General features: G+C 39.1%; 1 protein-coding gene across 1 annotated transcript in view; it reads left to right on the top strand.

Annotated features, from left to right (window-relative positions):
• LOC137490698 (bis(5'-adenosyl)-triphosphatase-like) overlaps window positions 1-13,790 on the top strand; it is a 746,092-nt gene that overhangs the window by 8,430 nt on the left and 723,872 nt on the right. Inside the window, exon 2 of the transcript XR_015502303.1 lies at window positions 3,414-3,511. The gene's annotated coding sequence lies outside the window, so the exon portion shown is untranslated. The remainder of the gene's footprint in view (window positions 1-3,413; window positions 3,512-13,790) is intronic.

Genomic DNA, 13,790 nt, shown 5'->3' with positions numbered 1-13,790 from the left:
GAGTGTATTTTATATATCGATGACAGGACATACACACCCCTGAAAGCTGAATTCTGCCACCGTGTTCTCGTCAGGGTGGCTTGGGGGTCAGGAATGGCTGTTTTGACAGCGTGGCCCGGGCCACAGGATTTATTCTCAGTCCAGAGGTCAAAGATCAGCCTTTTAGAGCAGCAGGGGACTGCTGTGAAAACTCATGCTGGAATATCAACTCCCCTCTTCTTTAAACTTGCCTTCCATTCACATGACGGCACGTGACTTGGGGCTTGTTTTTGCATTTCGGGGGTGAGATGGAGTGTAACTGGGGGGTTTTGAGACAAGGTAAATGCGCAATTTCACATTGTAAATGAGTCTTGCCTATTCTCTATGAAGTATCCAGTCATCTGGAACTGTTTTTTTATTCATTAGTGGCGTTCGGTATGTCAAGAATCACTATTAATATTGCACTTAATTAGGGTCAGGGATTTGGGTTAGACATTTGAAAGCATTAACATGAGTCACGCAACTCATGAAAAAACATTTGGATTTTGACCAGATTTAAAGATGGCCTAAATGCAAATGCGTTTTCGTCATCTGCACTGAACTGTTTTTTTATTTCTAATGAGGTTGTGCTGCAAATATTTATTTATGTCAGTTTGATGTTTTCATCTTGGCATTTCATTCTGTTCCTGCCTTGTTAAAAAGGCGACAAATTCCAAAATCTGCTGATGTGGTACAATGTTTAAATGTATGGTAGGGTTGTAACGATACACTTAGCTCACGATACAATGTGTATCACGATATAATGTTCACGGTTCTATATGTATCACGATATTTGGAATAAAAATTTAAAATTAAACTTAAATGCAAATTTAATTTTTTTAAAAATTTAATTACCAAGTAAACTATTTTTTATGTATTTCTTTTGTTTCAAATTATTAAACTGAACCTTCTTTAAGAAAATAAATTAAACAGGACTGTCTCTGGAAAATAAAACAATTTAAAAACTTCTTATAAAATATTATTGAAATTATTTATTTCATTTGAATTTAACAGTAAGAGCTTAAGGCTTTGCTTGGTCACTTGCGTTTTTTGTGTGTGCAATCTACATTTCCAGGTAATCAGCAGTTCTATAAAATAATCCTGAACTGATGTGTGTCTGTCTGAGAGGTTTTTATGGATGGCTGTCTTCATGTTGGGCATGATGAGTGACAGGGTGGCCGTCTTTTCATTACACAGGACAGTCGTAGCTCTTTTCAGCAGTTTAGGCAGGTTTACTATTTCTTCGGTGTTGCTCATGTCGGCGCTATCAAGTGTATCATGTTGACGTGCATTTTTGTGTACCTCTGTACTCAAAAGAGTTCATGCTCGTCGTAATCATAACTCTAAGATGCGATATGATTATTTAAATAATGTGCACGCTTTCGGTTTCATTTCCACTGCTGTTCATACTTCCCACGCGGCTCCTGAACGATCACTCTGTTCCACAAACTGAATGTTGTTTACTACTTTATTACCTGTTAGTCACAACCTGCAGGTTCTGTTCACTGAAGCAGACACGCGCGCGTCTATCATAGTCCGCCCTCTGTAGTAACAGCTCACTGTCAGCTCACGTCATGTGTGATTTTGCGGCCGCCAATATATCATTATATGAGGACAGAATGATATTTTAGGGTGAATTGTACCTTATAAATACAGTATGTGACTCTTTTAACAGCATTAGGAGGTATCCATGTCGCTGTGCAAAGTATGTGAATCACTGTGAAGACTTTAAAACATCGGCTAAGTTTGACCCAGTATGCGTGTCAAAAAGCGGACGAGTCTAAAGCAATGACTGTACAACCGAAATGTTGCCAGACGTCTGATTTTGAGAGGATGGCCCATCCTCTATTTCAACTCCACTCATCTTGGTCTGCTAACATTACTGCTGCTGCAATCTGAACTCACGTGCGACAGCAGGTGGAACGTAGCTCACGTGCAAACAGCTCAAATAATAAGAGAAAACAGACGTCATATCGTAATCAAATCGTCATAACGCCACGATGCATATTGTGACATTTTTGCATCGCAATAAATCGTACAATGATAAACCGTTACACCCCTAGTGTATGGTGTCTTTTTTAGTGTCATTATTTAAACTGAACTTAAACTCTAAAACCTGAACTGACACAGTTTCAATTTACTATAATATTCTATGTGAAGCTGCTTTGACACAATCTACATTGTAAAAGCCCTATACAAATAAAGGTGAATTGAATTGAGTTATCACTCACTTAACGAATCCTAGAATGATTCAGATAGAATGACTCTAAACGTAACTTTTTTTTTTTTTTACAATCCATTTAAAAATGTTAGGATTTATTTAACCACTTTATTTTAAATTTACCAACATTACTAAGGCAAATAGTTAAAATTGGTATCGATATTTATTGATCGAACACCATTGTCAATATCATAAAAAGAAAAATTTGGTATGTAGTATCGATATGAAGCGCTATAGTTTTTGTAAAATGTGCCTGCTAAAAGCGCACCTTGGAAGCAGTACCAATAAGCTATTATGGTGTAAGTTTGTCCTTTCCAATAAAGGCATGCGACTTGCATGACACGCATAAGGCAGTGATGCGCACATGTTGTGCAAGCAGCGCCCATGTCACAGTCATAGAAGGAAGACAAAGATGGTTATATCTTTAAGGGTATTTATTAGTGCAATGCAACAGATGCTGCGAGATGAAGCAGGTAAAGCCTCCCTTCCACTGCACACAACAAACGACAAGGGACAGATCAGAAGTCATTCATTTCCAATGGAGAGCAGTCCGGGTGCTGCGTGGAGTTCCGATCATCTCCGTATGCGGAAAATTCGGATCCGAATTGAGCTATGGATCCGTTGAAATATTTGAACTCCTGCGACTAAACCGTATGCGACCGGATGTGATGTAGTCCAGTGTTGTACAAGCAGGTCCGTGCGTGCGAGATGGGAAATAGGAGTTTATTTGGTTAATTTTTTATTATAAAAAGTTTTTAATTAAAAAACAACAACTTTTCTGTTCATAAATGTAAGTAAGAAAGTAGTTAAAATTTTTTTTTTTTAAATGTTCTCCAATATTTGTAGCGGTCTATGAGTTTTTTAGTATTCATTCCTTCATTCAACCATGTAAACGCACAGAGAATAAAGGCTCTTGCTTTTGCACTCCTTTATTTGGACACTGAGAATCAGGTTCCCATGGTGCACGACAACACTGAAAATACTGTGCGACTGCCACAAGGGGGCGTATTCCAACAGTCGTGTCCAAATGTCGTGTGCAGTGGAAAGGCTGCTTAAGTGGTGGAGCCGAGGGAGAGCGATCTCACACACAGTTCATATGACAAGTATCAGATCTTCAGTCAATCACCGGTAAAGCTTAGTCACTTCCCTTAAGCAGTTGTGTTTGCATCCACAGGAGAAGAAGGACATCGATGTAACAATATGAGAGGAAGAGGGAGAGTCAATGAGGTGAACCATCAAACGTCGATTCCAGCCGATGAGTAAATGAAGGAGGTGAGTATATATAGTGTGTGGTGATTGCAGGTGCCGGTAATCAGTAAGCGGGTGATTGTTCACAGGTGTGGTGAGTGGTGGATGGTGAGGGAGAGCGGTGATTGAAGTAGCAGGAATGAGCTGAGGGTGTGACAGCATGTGTACCATGCGCATTTTCCTGCAGCACCTAGTTGTTGCTAGGTGGCTAACATATTGAGCAATTAACATCTGAACGTTTTCAATTGCTGCGAGTGTACTGCAATTCAAGTAGAACTAACCAATCTGGTTTACACTTTGTATGAAATATACACATTTCTGTAATAACGGCAGACTAATTACCTCAGACAAACACAGCGTACCCAAACACTGCAGCAGTTTTTACTTTTCTTCATAAACTTGCATCGGAGCTGCAACAATGATTTGTCATCCTCTGGGAAAATGGTTGATGTCACACCTGTTGCAGTGCCCTAGTCTGGACACTTGAGGGCACTAGTTTGTTTTGTAGTTTCACTTCATTTCCCATAATCCTTTGTATTACTGATTGTGTTATGTTACAGCTGTTTTGTGTTTGTTAATTTAGTCCTGTCTTTATAAACCCTCTTGTCCTCTGTTTTAGTTGCCTTAGGATTTTGTTAGTTCCTCACATCTGGTATGTTTGTCTGGTTGTCTAGGTTTTTTTTGTATTTCAATTATTCTTGGATTCCTGTTTGTGTTCGTTTTTGTTAGCACTTGTTAGCACTCCTACCCTGTCCTTGTATTTACCCGTTTTTGGATTTTTGCCAGTTACTTCGTCTGATCATCTAGTTTTTTGTATCTTGCTTCTAGTTCTGTGCAAGATTTGGAAATCTGTCTTTTTGGATACCTTTGTCTTTTTGTTAATAAATTGCTGCACTTGGATTTCTGCATTGTGATCTTTCCCCATTTCGTGACATAAACAAACTAGTGCCCTCAAGTGTCCAGACTAGGGCACTGCAACAGGTGTGACAGGTTGATGGTTCCCTAGTTACAAGTGATGCCAGGGGAGCATGAGCGCAAGGCCCATTCTAAATAGTTAAGGAATCCTTGCGCACACGCTTGTCATTTCAGGTCAGAATAACAACACACGTGAAAATGAGTGCCATATAGCTGTCACATCTGTCAGTGACCACCTGAGGGCGCTGTAGTGCATCAGGATTCAGAAGGCACTACAGCGTCCCAGAAAGACTACAATTTTTTATACATACCACGCACATACACCGGAACACATACACTGATCTGTCATCACATCTGTTCTGTGTTACCGTTGATTATCTGGACTATATATTCCATCATTCCACCGTTGTTTATCATCGCGTCATTTGTCTTCCTTGCCTTTCTTGTTCCCAGTAAGTCTGTTATTCCTAGTTGTTGTTCATGATCTTGCCTCGTATCTTGCTATAGTCTAGTTCATGTTTATCTATCTAGTTTCTTGTATCGTTGTTTATTTGTTACTTTGCACTTTGATATTTTTGGATTTTTGTTCACTGTTTTGCACTATATTATATTAAAATCTGCACTTGAATCCGCAACCCTTTTGTTCCCGTTTTGTTTCCGTTTTGATCACGCTAAACGTGACAATAGCAGCAGTGAGGAGATTGTAAATAAAAAAGGATGTAAGGGTGTCGCCAAAGTGGCTTTTTGGTTTCTTTCCTTGTGCATCTCAGCCGCTAGCTCCCCATCTGAAAGATTTAATAGCTTAGGGCGTAATGTATTCATTCAACTTTAGAAAGTGCACAAAGCAAAGTTCATGAAGACATGGATGAGCAAGTTTGGTGTGGAGAAGCATGACTGGCCTGCACAGAGTCCTGACCTGAACCCGATTGAATAAGTTGAATTAGATCAGATACTGTGAGCCAGGCTTCCTCTTTTAAACATCAGTGCCTTGCCTCTAAAATGTACTTCTGGAAGCAGAGTTGAAGGTCTTTATCATCATTTTAAACCCTACGGATTAATATTATCATTGCCATTAGAGGTTATTTTGAGGAAGACCCCCAAAACTTTAGTGTAATGTTTATTGTGGGGGTCAGAGCAAATAACGTAATGCAGTGGCTGCCGTTGCATCATCAGATGCTGCACACTGGTGGTGGTGTGGAGATACCCCCCACCCCTCCATGATTGTGAAGTGCTTTGGGTGTATGGCCATACATGCTAAATAAGTATACATTACATCCTTTAATGGTGCAGGCCAGCCCTGAAAGTACACTAACCAATGCTTGAGGAAATATGTGGAAATATTGTTTATAATGCAAGGTTAAAAGTTTAACTTATTAATGTCTTTTTTCCAGACTTTGAGCTATTAACTGTAAACTATCAGTGAATTACCACCAAGCAAATACTCCTATTCCTACAATAATGAATATTTTGAACGATCTGAAATTAATTGTATTTTCCCACCTGATAAAGCGTTTTTTGTGGTATGCAAATTAGTTCCCTCAAGCAAAGTCTGAAATGTCAATTATGTTGTGTTTACATGTATTGTTAATTAATTTAGTTATTTCTCTTTTGATGTGAGAGCCATGTCTTAACTTTTAGCACAAATTCATTAGTATTTAATAGATTTGTGTTAAATATTCAAACATAATTCAATTTAAAGCTCCAGATTGTGGTGTAAGATTTCATGAGGAAAAACAATATTAATTTATTTTTTATAAATGTATAATGGATTTTCATGTTATAGCCAGATTTTAAAAAAATCATCAGAATATTACAATATAGAGGGGATTTTTATTTCGAGAGCTGAAATGCTGGACATCACAAGATTATATTGTACCAAATAAATGAAAAACTGATATTCATTTTGAGATTTACTAAAGATTAACTTCTTAAATGATGGTAGAACAAAAAACAAGCAGACATACACACAATTAAATATCCAATTTTAGAATATCAAGATTACTTAATCCTGCTTATATTAAATAACATACACTCGCCGGCCACTTTATTAGATACACCGTCAAACTGCTTGTTAATGCAAATTTCTAATCAGCCAATCACATGGCGGCAACTCAATGCATTTAGGCATGTAGACATAGTCAGGACGAGCTGCTGAAGCTCAAACCGAGCATCAGAATGGGGAAGAAAGGTGATTTAATTGACTTTGAATGCGGCATGGTTGTTGGTGCCAGACAGACTGGTCTGAGTATTTTAGAAACTACTGATCTACTGGGATTTTCAAGCACAACCATCTCTTGGGTTTACAGAGAATGGTTTAAAACAGAGAAAATAGTTAGAGATTGGCAGTTTTGTGGGTGCAAATACCTTGCTGATGTCAGAGGAGAATGGCCAGACTGGTTCCAGCAGATAGAAAGGCAACAGTAACTCAAATAACCATGCAGAATAACATCTCTGAACACACAACACGTCAAACCTTAAGGCGGATGGGCTACAGCAGCAGAAGACCACAGCAGGTGGCACTCCTGTCCGCCAAGAACAGGAAACTGAGGCTACAATTCACACAGGCTCACCACAACTGGACAATAGAAGATTGGAAAAATGTTGCCTGGTTTGATGAGTCTTGATTTCTGATCCGACATTCGGATGGTAGGGTCAGAATTTGGCGTCAACAAAATGAAAGCATTGATCCATCTAGCCTTGTATCAACGGTTCAGGCTGGTGGTGATGGTGTAATGGTGTGGGGGTATTTTCTTGGCACACTTTGGGCCCATTAGTACCAATTAAGCATCATTTCAACACCACAGCCTACCCGAGTATTGTTGCTGACCATGTCCATCCCATTATGACCACAGTTGTATCAAGTCGATATGGACCAAAATCTCTGAGGAATATTTCTAATACCTTGTTAAATCTATACCACAAAGAATTAAGGCAGTTTTGAAGGCAAAAAGGGGTCCAACCCGGTACTAGTAAGGTGTACCTAATAAAGTGGCCGGCGAGCGTATATGGTTGATATCGAGCATTAATTTTGATGCAATATTGCTATTTTCAGTTTCAGTAAAAGGCAGCGATGATTCATTTGCAGAAACATTAGGACCATGTATTAAGCAAATGGGTCAATACAGATTTCATGTTGTTTCCTTTAATGTAGCGTAGCGTGCTGCTGGTGCTCGCTATCTGTCAATAGCTCTTTGTGTTCATTGTTGTGATGCCAGGCCCAGCGTGAGGCTAAGTGGATGGTGGTGACAGTGGCAAAGCTACAAAGACAACCAGCTCCATCTTTGTTGATGTGTTCCTGTAGATCTCCTTTAATCCCGCTAAATACAAAGAGCTTCCTTCTCCAAATCGTGTCAGCACTACTTTGGTATCCTCAAGTCAACAGCAGATACATGTTCGGCGTTTGTTCCCGGTTATATGTGTAGAGAGCGGCAGATGAATAACGGTGTCAATCTGATGGTCATGGTGCAAAGGATTACAGGGTCTTGAGGGACTTGCGGACTACTGGAAAATGATGGAGGTTCACAATCTTTGGTTTGTCCTCTTGCCAGGGGACATGAAAGAATCAGGCAATCCTTTAAAAAGGACACAACTCCAGAGTTTGAAATGTCTATATAATGGCAAATGTGAAGCAAAGAGGTTTATATTTCTAGTGCTGCGCCTTCTTATTGCTGTAACTTCTTGACTGGTGACTCTTCATTGTATCGTATTATTGTTGTTGTGCATTAGTGACCAACCACATTTTCTGAAGCGACTGTTCAGATTTATATACAATGGGGAACATAAGTATTGAACATGTAATCATTTTTTTCAGGAAACATATTTCTAAAGGTGCTGTTGACTTGAAATGTTTACCGGATGTTGGTAACAACCAAAGAAATTCATAAATGCAAAGAAAACAAAAGTAATTAGTTTACAAATGAAGTTATGTGTAGTAAAATGAAACGACACAGGGAACAGGTATTGAACACATGAAGAAAGGGAGGTGTGGAAGGGCAGTGAAAGCCCAGACAGCAGCAGGCTTATTCTGAAAATGTAGTCCAGCGGACGTTTCTGGAGACCGCAAAATACGTCCCGGGAGGTACGTATTTGTGCAGTTTTTGTTTCCGCGAATCCGCAAGAGGCCGCTGTGTGCGCTTTTTTGTATCTCGAACGTCCCATGCTGTTCTCGCGTCAACCCACCAGAGGCCGCTGTCTGACTGACCAAATGATTGACTGCGCAACCGTCCAATCAGCTGACCGACCCTCCTCCTTCCCTGAACCCAACCAGTTTTACCGATTGACCCACCCGCCCGCTCACTTCCCTAAACCCGAGCAACAATTCAGAAAAGCCGCCTAGAAAAATAAAAGCCCACGTCTGTTTGTTTTTTTTAAACACGTTTTCGGATTTCACCGCGTTCTCAACCTGTTTTGAACTCGTTTGCTTTATTTTCTGGATTCTGTTTTTGTCTTTTGTCGGTTTCTGGAACCGCTCTTCCCCGGACTCGAACCCGGACGCACACGATGAGCTGACCGGACAAACTGACTGCAGCGGGAAAGCCCTCCACAAGGAGGTAGGCGGTCAGCCAGCAAGTGCGAAAGGGAATGGCGTCACACCGCCCCGTAGCGTTCGCTTAAAAAAATGAAATGCAGCCATACGTACCTCCTTGGACGTATTTCGCGGTCTCCAGAAACGTCCGCTGGACTACATTTCAAGAATGAGCCCGGGTTGGAAATCTCTCTGCAGTTATTCAGCAACCTTCGTCATTGTAAATTAATATTAACTGCTTCAGTCCAACATCTACATAAGCAGGAGGATGAAGATGAGTGTGTGTCTGTGGCCCTGACTTACTATCAAACCGTTGTGTATAGACTATCCTGTCGCAAAATGTGGCGGAAATCCTAAAGGACGGCATTGTTTGATTGCAGTGTCTTCAGTAATGCAACTAAAATAGGCATGCTCCACATGTCTTAATTCCATTTCTGTTTTGTTCGATTATGACATTAAGGTCATCAAAAATCACTGTTTACATGGTAGACTTTTAATCAGAGTATTGTCTTAATTGTATTAAAATTGGATTATTGGTGTCCATGTAAACATACTCAGTGACAAAACACAGCCAAGGAAACTCTCTAATGTTCTTTTTAAATGTCTGGGTAAACAAAAGCCCAAAATAACTTTTAATGTGGATGGTCATACACAGTAGGAACGATATAACAGAGAATTTTTGCGGTTTTAAAACCTTGACTTTTCCAAACAATGGTATATCTTGAAACCGGATTTTGTCCTAAGCCTATTGTTTATGTTTACTACTTTAACTTTCTGACTAATATGCATCAATAAAAACAGAGTTAACCTTAAAATTGCAAGCCTTACAAATGACATAATCAAATATGTAATGGAGAAATATACCAGCTTTTTGAGGACGCTCTTTCAAGTGGATGAATTTGAAAATGCTATGATCCCATTGTATTGTGCACCGACTGTCAAAACAGAGGTTTGTGCAAATGATGCTGATTGCTCGGTCAGGTGACACATAATGTGCCCTGTATGTGCCTGCTGTGTGCTCTTCACAGTGTTGTTAATGTTTTATGCTGCGTTGTACCATCTTCATATTACGGTGTGTTCTGCAAAGATGGCAGGATATTTATTTGCAATTACTGTCTTGCAGCAAAACATGTTGACAGTAGTGTTTTTGGCCCATGGCCTGGATGCCACTTGAGCGTTATCTGGACACTGAGATATTATACAAAATAAAAATGTGATGATTTTTTGTTTTGTTTTCTGTACCATTTTGTACATGTGCATTAAGGCAGAGCTTTGAAACAAAACCAGCATTGTCAAATATGTATGATGTAGATGTAGCCTACATCATTTGTGGGTTCTTGTAAGTGTAACTGGAGCTAAATAGCTATTTTGAATATTTTAACTGGCTTCAGTTACATTTTCTGATTCATATTTCTAACAACTAATTTTCAATGTTATGATTTCAGATAAAATGTTCACTTCTGTAGATTTTTTTTGTTTAGTTTAGGGTTTTGCTGTGTCTGTCAGCTCAGTCAAGTTGAAAAGAAAGCACACAGCTTGCTTTTGTAAAGTCTCTGAATGTATTTATGTGCCATAACTGACCTGTTTGAAACTCATTATATGAAACCAGCTTCTTCATCTACAACTCCAAATCTTCTTTCTAAATTTCTAAATTTATAGAAGTGCAAGTTACTTTTGCCAATGGCACAGACACAACCCCATACCATGACAGGCCCTGGCTTTTGTACTTGTTTCTAATAACAGTCTGGATGGCTTTTCTTTTTGGTCCAGAGCTCACGGCATCCATTTCTCCCAAAAATTACCTGAAATACTGATTCATCTGAATCTGACCACTGTACTTATTTCCTCTGCGAGATAGTCCATCCCAGATGCCCCCAAGGCCAAAGAAGTCGACAGTGCTTCTGGACACTGTTAACATAGGGCTTCCTCTTGGCACAGTAAAGTTTTAACTGGCATTTGCGGATGTAACTACGTATCGTGGCACTTGACAAGGGTTTGCCAAAGTAGTCCTGAACCCATGTGGTGATATTGCTTATAGATGATGGATAATTCTTGATGATGTGTCGCTTAAGGGATCAGAGATCACGGTTGTTCAGCTTAGGCTTGTAGTCTTATGCTTTATGCACTGAAATTCCTTCAGATTAATTGAATCTTTTAATTATGTTATACACTGTTAGTGAAATATCCAAATGTCTTTCTAGTGTTCTTTGAGGACGATTGTTTTTAAACATTTCAATCATTTTCTTACATATTTGTTGTCTAACTGGCAATCTTCGCCGATCTTTGCTCCTAAAGAACTAGACCTTTCTTGGATGCTGCTTTTGTATCAAATCATAATTACAATAACCTGTTGACATCACCTGTTTCAAATTATTATTTAACCATTTTACTTGATTACTAGCCCTATAAACTGCTCCTGTCTCAACTTTTTCACAAGGCAGTTTGTGCATGTGAAATTCTGTGGTATGGCGCTGCAAAAAGACCCGAGATTAAACGAGATTAGACATTAAAAAAAGCTAGCAATTGGTCCATATTTGAAATTTCTATCCAGAGAGGTCTTGTTTTGATCTTTGATTGGTCTCATGCAATAACATGATGCGATTTTACCAAGCTTGTTCTTTCCAACGGAACAAATTGCTTTTTGGTCTGCCGCATTCAAATGCGTATGAATGGAAGTCTATGGGGCGAAAAGTGCGGTGCGACCAGAGCTTAAGTTGCATACCATACCATCCCAACTTTTTCTGATTTGGGGTTGTACCACCTACAACCATCTATGGTCTCCACCTTTCTATCCACCTCGTTTTGTAAACAGTTAGCAAACAAGCGGCTAACAATGAAGCAATCCTGATATGCAGTCTGCTCTGTTCAGATTTTAGAAGAGATTACAATAAAAAAAGCATTGCTTTCTTATATGAAGGGAATATCCCAGAAGGAGTAGGGAAAAACTTACTTATTTGTGTAAAACATTTTTTTACCAGACTGCTTTATGACATCTGGCAATATGAAATTGAACTTGCATCAAAATTTAATTTACAGGCTGTAGTACCTACAATTGGTCTGAAAGATGTACGTTTTTTTTTTATTAATTATTTGTTTTTCTCTCATTTATCTACTGTTATTAAACCCCTGCCACAGTTTACTCATCAGATCATCATATGCAGAGCTGTGTTTGTCAGTTTGGTGCTGTGGTTTTGCACTGTCCAGCTGAGGATTTGTCAATAACAACCATTTCATATGTAGATGGTTGTTTGAATAAGTTTTACGTTGATAATGGCAGGCTGCAATGTTAAGTAACAATAAATAACACGCAATGATTATACGCGCAGGAGGTGGCCTAGTGTGATCTCACATTTTGTCATCGTAACGTAATACATAACATAAATAATCATATAAATAATTTATAATAATCAATAGTCATAAGCTTCAAATACCCTATTGCAGTTCCACAGACAAAAGTCAGCAGAAGCACTAGGTTTGGTTGAGTGCTGTGTGTTGCTGCGCAGGTTTAGCTCCTTAAAAATGAATGATACTACTGATACTTCGGTCTCAGATTGGGTCAAGGTAGCAGCAGCTTATTAATAAAGAGATATGAAGTAAAATAGTTTGCTGTCATTGGATTTTTACTGGGAAAAAATTATGTTTTTATTAAACCACCATTGACAAACACAACTAAAGTGTAAGAACTCATTAAGCTGCATTCCTCCTCCTGACCTGAAGGAGGTGCTCCTGTCTCCTTGCACAACATGATCCAAGTTTCATGCTTCCTCCTGAACAGTGGATGGCACCACTTTCTCACCATCTGCTGTGTGCCACCACTCAAGCTTGATTTGCAACACCTGTGTCTTGCCCTATATAAGTGTGTGTGTTACAAGCTACTGTGTTCAGTCTTGAGCCAGTACCACCCGGTGTTCTCCAGATTGTCTAGAGAAAGCTAAGTCACATTCTACTGTTGTGTTTTTTGACCCTTGTGTCTAATTTGTTTTGCCTGTTTACTAGAAGCTCGGCTTCAGTTATTTCTGTTGTACTTTTGAATTCTATTTTTCTAGTGAGGAGTTAGCTCAACTGGGAAAAGCCCCAGCTTTATGTCCAGGAGACCCGGGTTCAATCCTCACCTAAACCAACACCTTACATAAAGTAAGTTACAAACTTTTCTTTCAGAGACCAAAGAATCATATCAACTTGTGGAAAATGGTCATCCAATATCACCTTTTAATTAAAAAGGTGGCTTTAATAAAATCATATATCATCAGTTGATAACCAGACAAAAAAGGCAACTGTTAAAAATCAATCTCTTTGGATAAAAGGAAAGGAGTTTTCGCTTCTAGAAGCTGACTGTTGTTCTTTATATCTTGGAAGGACAGTTTCATGCCACACTTGTTCAGTGGTGTGCGTAGTAATATTATTATTTTAGTCACTTGAAATGATTTCAGGCATGACCTTGGTTTGGGGAACAAAGACAACATTCAGAATTTTTAATGGAATTATGAACAAAAGGAGATCTTACCAAATTACAACTTTCAAAAATGGTTCCTTCTTTTTGTTACAGTTCCAGGGGAAGAATGTAATCCAATTGATTTCTTGAATAAAGACTCAATGAAAGATAAAATTGGCCATGATAAAAGATGAAGTCTGGTTTAAAACACATGCCAAGCCTTTAAAATCAATTCATGGTCTCATACAGTTGAACATTGATGCCAAGGGATGTTTCAACTTATTCATTCATTTTCTTGTCGGCTTAGTCCCTTTATTAATCCGGGGTCGCCACAACGGAATGAACCGCCAACTTATCCTTAACATCCACACACACATTCACACACACACACTCATACACTACAGACAATTTAGCCTACCCAATTCACCTGT

Source organism: Danio rerio, chromosome 11, assembly GCF_052040795.2.
Source record: "Danio rerio strain M-AB ecotype USA chromosome 11, GRCz13ab, whole genome shotgun sequence".
In the NCBI taxonomy this organism is placed as follows: domain Eukaryota; kingdom Metazoa; phylum Chordata; class Actinopteri; order Cypriniformes; family Danionidae; genus Danio; species Danio rerio.
Note: the sequence above shows the minus strand (reverse complement) of the source record. Positions and strands in the feature narration are given on the sequence as shown.